Source organism: Stenella coeruleoalba, assembly GCF_951394435.1.
Source record: "Stenella coeruleoalba genome assembly, chromosome: 7".
NCBI classification, from domain to species: Eukaryota; Metazoa; Chordata; class Mammalia; order Artiodactyla; family Delphinidae; genus Stenella; species Stenella coeruleoalba.
The window spans coordinates 69,123,751-69,138,527 of NC_137153.1; the positions used below are offsets into that span (position 1 = coordinate 69,123,751).

At 36.5% G+C, this 14,777-nt stretch overlaps 1 protein-coding gene across 7 annotated transcripts in view; it reads left to right on the forward strand.

The window, feature by feature from the left end:
- RFX3 (regulatory factor X3) overlaps positions 1–14,777 on the forward strand; it is a 289,212-nt gene that overhangs the window by 25,385 nt on the left and 249,050 nt on the right. For 2 of the 7 annotated variants that reach the window (XM_079927666.1, XM_079927668.1), the window contains exon 1: positions 11,360–12,249. The exons of 3 other annotated variants lie outside the window; for them this stretch is intronic. The gene's annotated coding sequence lies outside the window, so the exon portion shown is untranslated. Of the gene's footprint in view, positions 1–11,359; positions 12,250–14,777 lie in introns of those variants that run through there. 2 more of the 7 variants (XM_079927658.1, XM_079927667.1) reach the window with 1 other exon arrangement.

The window sequence follows — 14,777 nt, forward strand, 5'->3', positions numbered from 1 at the left end:
TTTTGAAATTATGAACTAATAACCGGTGGAGCAGAGAATTTATTGAAGAAGAAAGAATAAAGTAGTAAACTGTACAATCCTACACGGTGACAGTGAAAGTGTTTGTGATATTCCTAAAGGTGTAGTATTGTGTTATAACTTTGTTAACATTTCTTCTGTGTATCTTTTAGTATGTGTTTGCTTACATAGCCATGAAAAAGAGATTAATTCAGATAACATTCACAACCTGAAACAGGATGCCTCCATCAAAAGAAACAGATCCTCATATAGCTGCTGGAGTTGGAGTGGAGCTATAGCCTTTGACAGCAATAAGCTGTAAATATACACACATGCTAATACCCTTGATTTGTTCATCTTTTGTGTCAGCATTTGGAAAAGATTGTTAAAGTGGCAGTTGTAGTACATACTGGCAATTACAGTAAAGAGCAGAAATTAGGTATTTGTGACCTATTATATTTCATTAAAAGACTTCCTTATTAAAATGGCACTGCTTACCCTGATTACTTGACAGCTGCCCTAAAAGATTAGAAAATACACAGTTGTAGCTAAAGGTAAAATCAACTGCTTAAGCACATGACATAGAACAAGTAAATGGTACAGTATAAACTATTTCTTAACAATAACTTTTCTCTGGGTAGAAATGTTTATCAGTGGTTAAGTGCCCTGCATTTTTTGCATTTCTATAATAATAGCTTACCCACAGGGGCATTTTCCCATTGAGATATTTTGTTTAATACACCCACCTAATATTATACTAGCTTCCTATTAGAGGAGGTTATTATGAGGTGTCATAGATCCAGGGATCAGCATGGCATCACCAGAGAAAATTTTTCTGCTAACTGATGAATTAGCATCCTAATTCAATGTAAATACTACCTTTACCAAGCAGAACTAGAATGTTTGGAAATTTTATCACTAGATTATCAGTATCTGAAATATTAGTAACCCACTAGAGCCACAGTGAGTTTAATACTTGAATTTAGGCATCACTTGTACAACATTGAATTGTCTCCTTTTCTAGAGAATAATTCATTATGTGGTCCTTTTTACTGTCAATGATATTTCTGAAGTTACTATCTCTATTTTAACATGGTGACTGTATAGCACTTTATAGAACAGTCCTGCCTAAATTCTGAATTGTCGTTGAGCAGTTAGGTAGCCTGCCCTGCCCCACATTGTAATAGTTAACGACCAGCCTATGAGTATGAAATCACAGCTCACTCTTGAAGACACAAAAAACAGGTTCAGTATGAAGCAAATCTGTGGGATGATCACCTCTCTCAGCTTATCTTGAATATAGATTTTTGTCAGGATTGTCCCAGTATTAGTAGAAGTCTGTTGTAGTACTTGAATGGAACTGTAAAATTTCCACAAAGACCCAAATTATGTTATGTGAGACACTCACATGAATTCCACATACACAAATATCCATGACTACTTATGTCTTTAGCTAAAAAAAAAATCTGTTGCATGTTGCATGAGCTTTTTCAACTTGCAAAATTGTTAGGGAAAGATGTGAGTCCTAGTCTTTTGAAAAGTAAAATAGACCTGAGTTCACATCCTGGCTTTATCATTTGCTAGCTAATTATCCTTAAATTCTTTAACTGTTTTGAGCTCAGATTTTTAATGTAAATATGGGGATATTATATACTCAGTTGTGTTATAAAATGAAAATATGGTGAAAGATAAAACAAGATATACCTATAGAGAATGTAGCATGAAAGTCTAGAATTAGCATTCATACTGGTAGCTAGTATTGTCATCTTTCTGGCTAACTCCTTGTGGTAGAATGTGATGAGGGTTTTGCTGGAGAGGGTGGCAGCTGAAAATAGTAACATGGAACTAGATATAATCAGAAACAAAATGGTTTTCAAAAAGGGATATTATGTACTATATATTTTATTAAGTCATTTTCAGTATTAGAAGGAATTCTTTAGAGTAAACTTCTAAAGTAATCCCTCTTGTTCACAGATTCAAATATTTGGGCAGGATCTTTAAAGATTACAGAGCAATAATTGATAAGAGAAATATACACTAAAACAGATGAAATACTAATTACCCTGACAAAGGGCAGAATGTAAAGAAGGCAAATTTATTTATTTTAGTAAATATGTATGGTGATCCTTATATTATTTAAACATTTGACCTCTCTCCAAATTTTTCTTCCATGTAAAAAACTGTAAGAGCAGAAGTGAGTAAACTGCCCAGCCTTGTGTTAGCACCTAACACTGTTGATAAAAGAAAACTGAAAATGAGTATCAGTAGCTTCTGCTGAAAAGTAAAGCAACAGTGGAGTCCTATAAAAATCTGATTACCTTTGGTACTTTTTGGCCTGCCCTTGAAAAAATGTTCAATACACTCACCCTTGACTTACAAAAATATAGTTCAAATTTTAATATACACTGTTGTTGCTAAAGGGATCACAAAGGCATTTAATTTAATGAGAAGATAATATTTGCAAAAGAATAGACATGGTTTGAAATATAATAGTTTGAAGTAGCTAGTGGGATTAAACTGGTTTAGGCAATAGCTATCCTATTTCAGTTCTTTGAAGAAGGTAATTCCAGCCTAAGCTTAAGTAAAGGAGGAGGTACAGAACATACTTAACTTTGCCTTGATATTTTTAAAAGGGAAAAGAATACCAGGCTACAGTGATACTTAGAGCCAAGGGAAAATAGCGCTTACTGTTAAGAATATAGTTTGTCAGATAAAACCACGGGCTATTACCTGTAGTTCTGTAAATTTTAAATTAACAAATTTTTTCTTGAGTATGACTTATATGCTTATATTGTTAAACTGTTTAACAATATCAATTTGAAGAAGTATTGCTAAAAACATTAAATTGGGAAATCTAAAATTTAAGAGTTAACCAAAATATAATTCTCTTTTCACAGAAGCTATTTTTTTAAAATCAATGAATATGTAACTCTGATTTATCATCTTGTACATATGCTACCATTGTCCACTTGTGAAAATGTAGAAGATAATTTTACCTTTTATGCTTAATTGAAGATTATGTCCAGCTCAGTGAAGATTCATACATGAGCTTCATAAATATTCTCTGCATAAAATTTTTTCTCTTGCAAATGAAGTTTTTACTTTATAGTTATCATTTTTTCCTTGATATTCTTAGCACTTTGAGTTGTTGAATTGGGAAATATAATATGTATGCATATATGTATGTAAATACACACACAAAATAGCATAAACTTTCTTTTCAGTGCAGTCTAAAGTTAGAATTCTTTATATTGAGATAATTGCTAGGTGAGAAAAACTAATTAAACTACCAAACTAGTCCAGACTCTCACTATTGGTAGGGTCTTTTCGCACTAGGGCCTTCTGTGCATAATGTATACTGTATATGAATGCTGCTCGAAGTGTGAGTGGAGGTCCCCAGGGGTCACCAGGAAGTCCTGGTGAAGTTTCAACTGTAAAACCGTGCCACTCTTCTCATAAAATTGTTTTTTTTGGAAAATTTAGATATATTTCATAAAATTATGACTATTATAAGATGCAGTGGTTTTATTTCTGTCATTTTCAACTTAGTAAATATTTATTATATTATTTGTTCACGTATAATCGACAACTAACATATTAGTTTTAGGTGTACAATATAATGATTTGATATTTGTATACACTGCAAAATTATCAGGACAGTAAGTCTGGTTACCATTCGTCCCATACAAAGTTACAAAAATTTTTTTTCTTTTTTCTCCTTGTGATGAGAACTTTTAAGATTTACTCTCTTGGCAACCTTCAAATATGCACTACTGCAATGGTGACTATAGTCACCATTTGTACATTACATTCCCATGACTTATATATTCTTTAATTGCAAGTTTATACGTCTTGGCCACTTCACCCATTTGTCCACCTCCAATCCCCCTCCCCTTTGGCAACCAACCATCCTGTTTTTTGTATGAGTTTTGCTTGTTCATTTGTTTTGTTTTTTAAATTCCACATATGAGGTCATACAGTATGTCTCTTTCTCTGTCAGACTTATTTCACTTAGCATAATACCCTCAAGGTCCATCCATGTTCTTGCAAATGGCAAGATTTCATTCTTTTTATGGGCAAGTAGTATTCCACTGTTTATACATACAACATTTTCTTTATCCATTTATCCACTGATGGACACTTAGGTTGTTTCTGAATCTTGGCTATTGTAAATAACGCTGCAATAAAAATAGGGTGTGTATATCTTTTCAAATTAGTGTTTTTGTTTTTCTCAGATTAAATACTCAGAAGTAGAATTGTTGCATCATATGGTAGTTCTATTTTTAATTTTTTGAGGAACCTCCATACTGTTTTTTATAGTGGCTGCACCCATTTACATTCCCACTAAGAGTACATAAGAGTCCACTTTCGTCCACATCCTTGCCAACAGTTGTTATCTCTTGTCTCTTCGGTAATAGCCATTCTAACAGGTGTGAGGTGATATCTCACTGTGGGTTTGATTTGCATTTCCCTGATGATTAGCAATGTTGAGCATCTTTTCATGTGCCTCTTGGCCATCTGTATGTCTTCTCTGGAAAAATGTATATTCAACCTCTGCCCATTTTAACATTGGATTGATTGTTTTCTGTTTTGTTTTGTTTTTTTTAAGCTGTTGTATGAGTGGTTTATATATTTTGGACATTAACCCCTTATTGGATATATGATTTACAGATATTTTCTCCCATTCTGTAGGTTGCCTTTTCGTTTTGTTGATGGTTTCCTTTGCTGTGCAGAATCCTTCTTGTTTATGTAGTCCCTCTTGCTTATTTGTGCTTTTGTTGCCTTTGCTTTTGGCGTCAGATCCAAAAAATCATCACCAAGACTGATGTCAAGGAACATATTGTCCATGTTTTCTTCTAAAAGTTTTATGGTTTCAGGTCTACATTTAAGTTTTTAATCCATTTTGAGTTACTATTTATGTATGGTGTAAGATAGTAGTCTAGTTTTTGTTCTTTTGCATGTGGCTGTCCAGATTTCCCAACACAGTTTATTAAAGAGACTGTCCTTTCCCCACTGTATATTCTTGCATCCTTTGTTGTAAATTAATTATACGTGGGTGGGTTTGTTTCTGGGCTCTCTATTCTGTTCCATTAAACGATATGTTTGTTTTTATGACAATACCATACTGTTTGGATTACTGTGGCTTTGTAATATCGTTTGAAATCAGGGAGCATGATGCCTCCAGCTTTGGTCTTCTTTCTGTAGATTGCTTTGGCTATTCAGGGTCTTTTGTGGTTTCATACAAATTTTCAGATTGTTGTGTTTCTGCTAGAAATGCCTTTGGTATTTTGATAGGGATTGCATTGAATCTGTACATTGCTTTAGGTAATATGGACATTTTAACAATATTATTATTAATAATAAGCATGAAATATCCTTCCATTTATTTGTACTTCATTCAACTTCTTTCATCACTATCTTATATTGATAGTTATCAGTGTACAGGCCTTTCAGTTCCTTTCTTGAATTTATTCCTAGGTATTTTATTCTTCTTAATACAATTGTAAAGTTTTTGTTTTCTTAATTTTCTTTCAGATAGCTCATTGTTAACGTATGGAAATGCAGCACATTTTTGTATGTTGATTTTGTACCCTGCCACTTTACTGAATTCTTTAAAAAATTATAACAATGTTTTGGTGGAGTCTTTAGACCATATATATATCATGCTGTCCTCAAATAATGACAGTTTTACTTCTTCCTTTTCAACTTGGATGACTTTTATTTATTTTTTTCTTGCCTTAATTGCTCTGGCTAGGACTTCTAATACTATGTTGAATGAAAGTGGTGAGAGTGGGCATCCTTGTCTTGTTCACTAGAGGAAAAGCTTTCAGCTTTTCCCCCCTGAGTGTGATTTTAGCTGCAGGCTTGTTATATATGGCTTTTATTATGTTGAGATACACTTCTTGTGTACAACCTTGTTGAGACTTTTTTATCATAAATGGATGTTAAATATTTTCAAAAGCTTTCTTCTGCATCTATGGGATGTTCATATATTTTTATCCTTCATTTTGTTAACGTGGTGTATCACATTGACTGATTTTCAGAAGTTGAACCATCCTTGCATCCCTGGAATCCCACTTGATAGTGGTGTATGATCTTTTTAATGCATTGTTGAATTCGTTTTGGTAAATTTTGTTGAGGATTTTTGCATCTATATTCATCAGGAATATTGGCTTATAATTTTCTTTTTTTGTTGTGTCCTTGTTTGGTTTTGGTATCAGGGTAACATTGGCCTCGTGAATTGAGTTTGGAAGGGTTTTTCTTAAGTTTTTTTAAAAGAGTTTGAGGAAGATAGTTATTGAATCTTCTTTAAATGATTGATAGAATTCAGCACAGAAGCCATCTAGTCCTGGACTTTTGTTTGTTGGGGGATTTTTTATTACTGATTCAATCTTCTTACTAGAAATTGGTCTATTCAGATTTTTTATTTCTTCCTGATTCAGTCTTGGAAGATTCTATGTTTCAAGGAATTTATCCATTTCTTCTAGGTTGTCCAGTTTATTGACGTATAATTGTTCTTAGTAGTCTCTTATGATTTTTTGTATTTCTGTTTATCAGTTGTATAATTTCCCTTTTTATTTCTGACTCTATTTATTTAAGCTGTCTCTTTTTAAAAAAAATATTTATTTATTTATTTGGTTGCGTTGGGTCTTAGTTGCAGCAGGCAGGCTCCGTAGTTGTGAGCCCTCTTTATCTTTCTTGGTAAAGAGAATTCAGCTAACGGTTTGTCAATTTTGGTTATTTTTTCAAAAAACCAGTTTTCAGTTTCATCATTCCCTTTTACTGGCTTTTTAGCTTCTATTTTGTTTATTTTTGCTCTGATCACTGTTATTTCCTTCTTTCAACTCACTCTGGACTTTGTTTGTTCTTCTTTTTCTAGTTCTTTTAGGTATAAAGTTAGCTTGTTTGAAATTTTTCTTTTTTCTTGAGCTAGACTTGTATCACCATACATCCCTCTTAGAACTGCTTTTGCTGCATCCCATATATTTTGGTAAGTTGTGTTTCAATTCTTTTTGTCTCAAGGTATTTTTTTTTTAGATTTTTTTAAATAGATCTTTATTGGAGTATAATTGCTTCACAATACTGTGTTAGTTTCTGTTGTACACCAAAGTGAATCAGCCATATGCATACATATGTCCCCATATCCCCTCCCTCTTGAGCCTCTCTTCCACCCTCCCTATCCCACCCCTCTAGGTCATTGTAAAGCATTGTAAAGCACCAAGCTGATCTCCCTGTGCTATGCTGCTGCTTCCCACTAGCTAACTATTTTACATTCGGTAGTGTATATATGTCGATGCTACTCTCACTTCGCCCCAGCTTCCCCCTCCCACCCAGTGTCCTCAAGTCCATTCTCTATGTCTACCTCTTTATTCCTGCCCTGCAACTAGGTTCATCAGTACCATTTTTTTTTCAGATTCCATATATATGCATTAGCATATGGTATTTGTTTTTCTCTTTCTGACATGCTTCACTCTGTGTGACAGACTCTAGGTCCATCCACCTCACTATAAATAACTCAATTTCATTTCTTATTATGGCTGAGTAGTATTCCATTGTATATATGTGCCACATCTTCTTTATTCATTCATCTGTTGATGGACATTTAGGTTGGTTTCATGTCCTGGATATTGTAAATAGTGTTTCAGTGAACATTGTGATACATGTCTCATTTTGAATTTTGGTTTTCTCAGGTATATGCCCAGTAGTGGGATTACTGGGTCATATGGTAGTTCTATTTGTAGTTTTTTAAGGAACCTCCATACTGTTCTCCATAGGGGCTGTATCAATTTACATTCCTACCAACAGTGCAGGAGGGTTCCCTTTTCCCCACACCCTTTCCAGTGTTTATTGTTTCTAGATTTTTTGATAATGGCCATTCTGACTGGTGTGAGGTGATACCTCATTGTAGTTTTGATTTGCATTTCTCTAATTATTAGTGATGTTGAGCATCTTTTCATGTGCCTCTTGGCCATCTGTATGTCTTCCTTGGCGAAATGTCTATTTAGGTCTTCTGCCCATTTTTTAATTGGATTGTTTTAAAAATAAACAAATGGGACTTAATTAAAGTTAAAAGCTTTTGCACAACAAAGGAAACCGTGAACAAAACAAAAAGACAACCTTGAGAGTGGGAGAAAATATTTGCAAAAGATTAATCTCCAAAATATACAAATGTCTCAAGGTATTTTTTGATTTCTTTTTTGATTTCTTCATTGACCCATTGGTTGTTTAGTATCATGGTGTTTAATCTTCACATATTTATGATTTTTTCAGTTTTCTTCCTGTAATGTTCATTGATTTTCTGTGTGGATGAAGTATTCATTTATGTAAGTGGGTTATGAGGGTTCTGCACTATTATTGTATTTCCATCACTTTCACCCTTTAGGTCTGTTAATAATTCGTGTTGTATTTTGATGCTCTTATGTTGGGCGTTTGGATTGACCCCTTTATTATTATCCAGTGCCCTTTTATTGTAGTAGCTGTTTTAAAATCTATTTTTTTCTGGTGTAAGTATAGCTTTCCCAGCTTTCTTTGGTTTCCATTTGCATGGAATATCTTTTTCCATCCCTTCACTTTCTTAGTGTGTGTGTCCTTATATCTGAAGTGAGTCTCTTGTAGGCAGCAGATAGATGGGTCTTGTTTATGTATCCATTCAGCCACTCTACATCTTTTGACTGGAGCGTTTAGTTTATTTACATTTTAAGTAGTTATTCATAGGTATGTACTTACTGCCTTCCTGTTAATTATTTTATAGCTGTTTTGTAGTTCTTCTCTGTTCCTTTCTTTTTCTCTTGCTTTCTTCTCTCTTGAGGTTTGATGACTTTCTTTAGTGTTTTGTTTAGATTCCTTTCTCATTATTTTTTGGTATCTACCATAGGCTTTTGCTTTGTGGCTAGTATGTGGCTCACAAATAACAGCCTATGTAAATAACATTCTATTTTAACTTCATAACAACTTTAAGTTTGGATGCATTTTAAAATTACATTTTTTACCCTCTCCCCCACATTTTATGTTTTTGATGGCACATTTTACATCTTTTTATTTTGTGTTCGTCTTACCATATTATTATAGTTATATTTATTTTTACTTTTGTTTGTCTTTTAATCTTCATATTAGCTTTATAAGTGATTAATCCACTATCTTTATAATAGATTTACCTTTACCAGTGAGATTTATACTTTCATATATTATTGTTGTAGTTATTGTTACTAATTAATGCCCTTTTTTGCAGTCTAACATTCCTTGGAAGGCTGGTTTAGTGGTGATAAACTCCTTTAGCTTTCACTTAGCTGGAAAACATTTCTTCTTCAATTCTGAATGGTAATCTTGCCACACAGAGTATTCTTGGTTGGAAGTTTTTTCCTTTCAGCACTTTAAATATATTGTGCTACTCCTGGTCTGCAGAGTTTCTGCTGAAAATGTGCCGATAGTCTTATGCGGGTTCCTTTCTACATAAAAAGTTGTTTTTCTCTTGCTGCTTTTAAGATTTCCTCTTTAACTTTTGACATTTTAATTGTAATGTGTCTTGGTGTGGATCTTTTTGGGTTCAACTTTTTTGGAACTCTAGGCTTCTTGGACCTGGATTTCTGATTCCTTCCCCAGGTTAAGGAAGTTTTCAACCTTTTTTTTTTTTTTTTTGCGGTACGCGGGGCTCTCACTGTTGTGGCCTCTCCCATTGTGGAGCACAGGCTCCGGACGCGCAGGCTCAGCGGCCATGGCTCAAGGGACCAGCCGCTCCGCGGCATGTGGGATCTTCCCTGACCGGGGCACGAACCCGTGTCCCCTGCATTGGCAGGCAGACTCTCAACCACTGCGCCACCAGGGAAGCCCTCAACCTTTTTTTTTTTAAATATAAATTTTCTGCCTCTTTCTCTCTTCTCCTTCTGGGATCCCTATAATGCAAATGGTAGTCTGTTTGATGGTGTCCCATTGGTCCCGTAAGCTATTTTCACTTTTTGAAATTCTTTTTCCTTTTTGTTGTTCTGTGTGAGTTCCACTGACCTTTCTTCTAGATCACTCATTCTTTCTTTGCTTCACCTAGTCTGTTTGAACCCCTCTAGTATATTTTTCAGTTCAGTTACCCTATTCTTCAGCTCTTTGACTTCTGTTAGGTATTTTCTTATATTTTCCATTTCTTTGTTGAAGTTCTTAATGTGTTTGTCCATTCTCCCAAGTTCAGTGGACATCTTTATGACCATTATCTTTTACTCTTTATCAAGCAAATTACTTATCTCCATTTCATTAAGGTTTTTTTTTTGAGGTTTTATGTTGTTCTTTCCTTTCGAACATGTTCCTCTGTGTCCTCATTATGCTCGACTCTGTGTTTGTTTCTGTATATTAGGTGAAACGGCTACCTTCCCAGTCTTGAAGGAGTGGCATTGTGTTAGGAGAGGAACCATGTCTTTCAACCTCACCCTAGGTCTTGGTTGTCTGTTGAACCTTTGTGATTGTCCAAGCAGCCTGATTTATTCCTGATAGTTCCCAGTTGTTGACGGTGTACCCATTATCTATCAGTGTTCCAAAGGGAAGTATCTCAGTCAGTACCTTGCTTCAGGCTGACGGGAAGCCAGACCCTCAGACAGCTTTTAAAGTCCTGTGGGACTGCAATCATAAACCCTGCTGGAGACCTGGACTTGTCTTTTGGGCAAAAGTTGCAAGAATTGGGGCTTCAGTCATGTGTATAAGCTGTTTTCTGTGAGGTAGTAGAGAGCTGTAGCACAGCCAAGGGACAGTACAAATATGGTGTTTCCCAGCCTGTGTTCCCTGAGAGCAGTTTTGTAGTCTCTAGCTCTGTGTAGCAAGCCTCAATTCTGCCCCTCAAGATAAAATTATAGGACAAGTAAATTGTCCTTTTTCACAGAAAGATCTGGGGTATGTTTCAGTCTGCTACCTGTTGGTGCCTTGGGGATGGTAGCCTGCCACAACTGTCTTTCCTATTGTTACAGTCCTGTGGGACCCAAGAATGCAAGCCCCTTGGCCACCAGAGCCAGATACATGATCAAGGAGTGTCCCCCGTGTATACTGCCCATGGCTGCCAGCTTTAATGAGGCAGCAGGAGAGCTCAGGGCTGGGGTGTGCCCACCAGCTTTTGCAGGGCCGCAGGAGAGCACAGGGTCAGGGCATACCTGCTAGCATTATCACGGTAGAGGGAGAGCAGAAAACTAACCAGCTCCTCCGCCCCCCCTAGAGAGTTCCAACAGGCTCTGTCCCTCTGGTGGTTGCTCTAAGACGAGCAAATGAATCTTCTTCACATGTAGTCTAGGCATTTTCATACTGCTGCTTTTGTGCCGGTGTCCAGGGTGAGTGAATCTGCACTCAAGCCCTTTAAGAGAAGTATCTCAGCTCCCTGCAGCCCTATGGGTCTCCTGGATGTGAGCCTCATTGTTTTCAAAGCCAGATGTTTTGGAGGCTTGTCTCTTTGTTGCAGGTCCTAAGGGTTGGGGTGCCTGATACAGGGCATGAACCCCTCGCTCTTCAGGGAGAAGCTCTGAATTTGTGAGATCCCTCCCAGTTGCAGGTTGCCACACTGTGATGAGGTTTTTGGTGAGACTGCCTCTGCTGTCTATCTTGACGTGGCCTTTTTACTGTTTGCCCTTTTACTGTTTGCTGTGCAGAAGTTGTTTGGCTAATTTTTAGGTCTTTTTCATAGGGAATTGTTCCGTATGTAGCTGTAGCATTGGTTTATCCACGGGAGGAGGTGAGTTTAGGATCTTTCTATGCCACCATCTTGGACTTTCTCCTTCCATTTTGTTTTCTAATATGGTTAAATGGATAGATATAAGTAGTGACCTACTGAAGCCTGTTCTTACCAGCTCGAGAGAGCCAGTGTTGTTAATCTCTTCTTAAATCTTTATTCAGATATCACATTGCTAGCTTGAAACTAGCCACATTGGGAGTATTTACATCATGGAAATGAGTTGAAACTACAAATTTGGCATTTTTGATGGTAAAGGAGGGAAAGCTGGCTGTTGAATATATGCCATTGCACAACTAGATATAATACACATAAACAAAAGTTCTTTGGTGTTCTCAAAAAATTTAAGATCAAAATGGGCTCAGGGACCAAAAAGTCTGCTAATCATAAATGAACTGCTGGTAGTTACTTTACTGTACAAGTTCAACAGCAAAGTCTGTGCTAATATATGATGAAGGCGGATTATCAGCCAGGTGCTTTGTCTTTAGAGCCACTTTACCAGTTTCCCCTATGGTGTCTTCCAACAAGAGGAACTCCATAAAGTGACATGAAGTCATAAGGTATGTCATATCCTTCGTGGTTGACACCCTAAGTTCATAGCTTACTTACTTGTTGAGCGATCAGAGACTCTCAGTATTATGCGAATATAGAAAATTGGGGATGAGAAAAGATTCTGGGCTTGAGTAGTTAGAGAAGTCTTTAGGGAGGAGGTAAAGCATGAGATGGATCTTAAAAGTTTTTAGGGAGGTGTATTGGCTGAGGGATGTGGAAAAGGGGTTAAGCTTGTGGGAGGTAGAGGCAAGGTATGATTTTGCTGTGAAGAATTTGAAGAGTTGTTTTAGGAAATAATGAAGCAGATGGGGTTGAAAGAAAAATCAGGCTAAGAATTTGGAACTTAACTGGATAGAGCATAACCAGTAGTGGATATTTTAAAAACTGGATCAAATGTTAAGGTGAAAGAGGTCTTTTACAGAGATTAATCTGGCAGATCTGTGTAGATCAGCAGGGAGTGGTCTGAAGCCAGGTAAACCTGTTTTAATCATCAGAAAGGAAGGATAGGGTGAAGAACCTGGGCTACTAATTCAGAAAGACTTTGGTTAAGATCCTTCTTCTGCCACTCTGTTATTTTCAGCTCATGGATAAGATGAAGATAACTAGCTAGTTGGGTTGTAAGTAACACAAAGGCATGAAAGAGTTTAGTAAAGGTTAGGTGCCTGGTACTATGCTAGGACCTTCAGTGGGAGGTATTATCAGTGCTACTTTTGCTACTACTACTTCTACTGCCACTACTTTTATAATAATATTTGATGTGCTATAATGAAGATTGAAACTGGTGAACCATAAGTAGAAATAGGATGTAGAAACCAGGCCCATCCTTAACACTAATGGGTGCAAGAGTATAAATGAAAGTTCACTCATTATATTTCTGAATATTTAAATGCTACAAATCAGTTAACTGTTAAATAAAATGTGCTCTACCTCCTAATTTGACTGATATAGCTTTGTAATGAGGTGGATGATCATTTAGAATTTACAGCTTTTTTTAGGAGTTCTGTTCTAGAATATAGTGGCCAAAGGAGAATTGGCCTTCTGTCACCTTGTTCTTCTCCTGTAGTCTACCTCCTTTTGCCCATATCCTAGGTTCTTTGCCATAGCATGTCCCCATGCCTATTTCCCAGGCAACCTTGCCTCACCCCTTGCAAGCTATCTCTTGACTGCCCCTTGGGCCTAGAGGTGGGTTTGCCTGCATCCCTGTCTGCCCTGGGGACGATACTTCAGGGCTCTGTATGTAAATTTGGGATCCTGGGAATCTGCTGTGGTAGAGTGCTGAGGAGTCAGAGAGCATGCCCTGAACTCTGCAGACTTCTCACTTCAAGAAGAAGTACCTGGCCAGGGGGCCAAAGTGGGGGCCAAAGTGGGTTCTCTAAAGTGTAAGGCCCAGGGCAGTGACTCTTTTTGCCTGGGTCTCAGGATGGTGCTGGAAGGGATCACCTGACATGGGTGACAGATCAGCAGGATTTGTTTACTATTAGTTGTGGAGTATGAGAAAATGAGCGTGCAAAAAATGAATACCAGGAGAATTATAAAGCCACTGAGAGAGTTAGCATAGTATGTGGGAGCAGATGAGGTGGGACCTGAATACAAAAAACTGTGTTTTGCTTGGCATTGAATACCTAATCAACTTCTAGCATATTGCCAAGCACATACTATTGAGTCAATAAATGTTGAAGGGCAAGATGAAGATACTTGGATTATTTGTGCCAGAGATGAGAAGAAAGTCATTGTAGAATATAGAAAGAAACAAGAAAATAAGTTCTTCTGGGGCCAGTGCAGAGTTTTGAGGGAGGGTGCATCTTGCTGTGATTGGCATGGTAGTGAGTGAGCTACTTGTGTGTGTGGACCGTGTATATTTAATATTTGTATGTGTGGCGCCTAGCATAGTTGCAATTCTTTTTTAAATAAGTGATTGAATAATATTATATGAGAACAGACTTTAAGAAATTAATTGGATCTTAAAGTTAAAATGATTAATGGCAAAGACAATTTGTATTATTAGTGATCTGATATGGAGTCTGAGAAACTTGTAATAATTCAAGACATGAAGAGATCCTGAGCAGTTGTGTTAGTTTCAGAATGAGGTGGCGAAAGATGTCTTCAAAGAGGAGATTTTACTTGTAACCTGTTTGGAGAGGAGTAGAGGACACACATAACTGTAGATTAGCTTGAATTTTCTTACTTGATAGTCACTCAAATTAAGTACAGGTGAGGGTGGTTGGAGAAAAGAATCCAAGCTAAAGGACTTGGTAGAATTATCTTAGAAACATCTGATTATGGGTATGTATAACTCATAGTCATTTTGCTCAAAGTTGTTATGAAGTATTTAGTCACTTAATTTATAATAAATATGTACAGTAATATCTCATGTCAGAAAATATATGTCATAATGATAATAAGGTAACAGGAAAATCTGATAATAGGGTTAAAATTGCCGAGTTCTTTCTGAGAACTCTGGTGTGTTAATTAGTGTAGATTATTGCATTTTTGCTGTATCTGACTTGTAATCGCCTAAATACACAGCAAACACCTG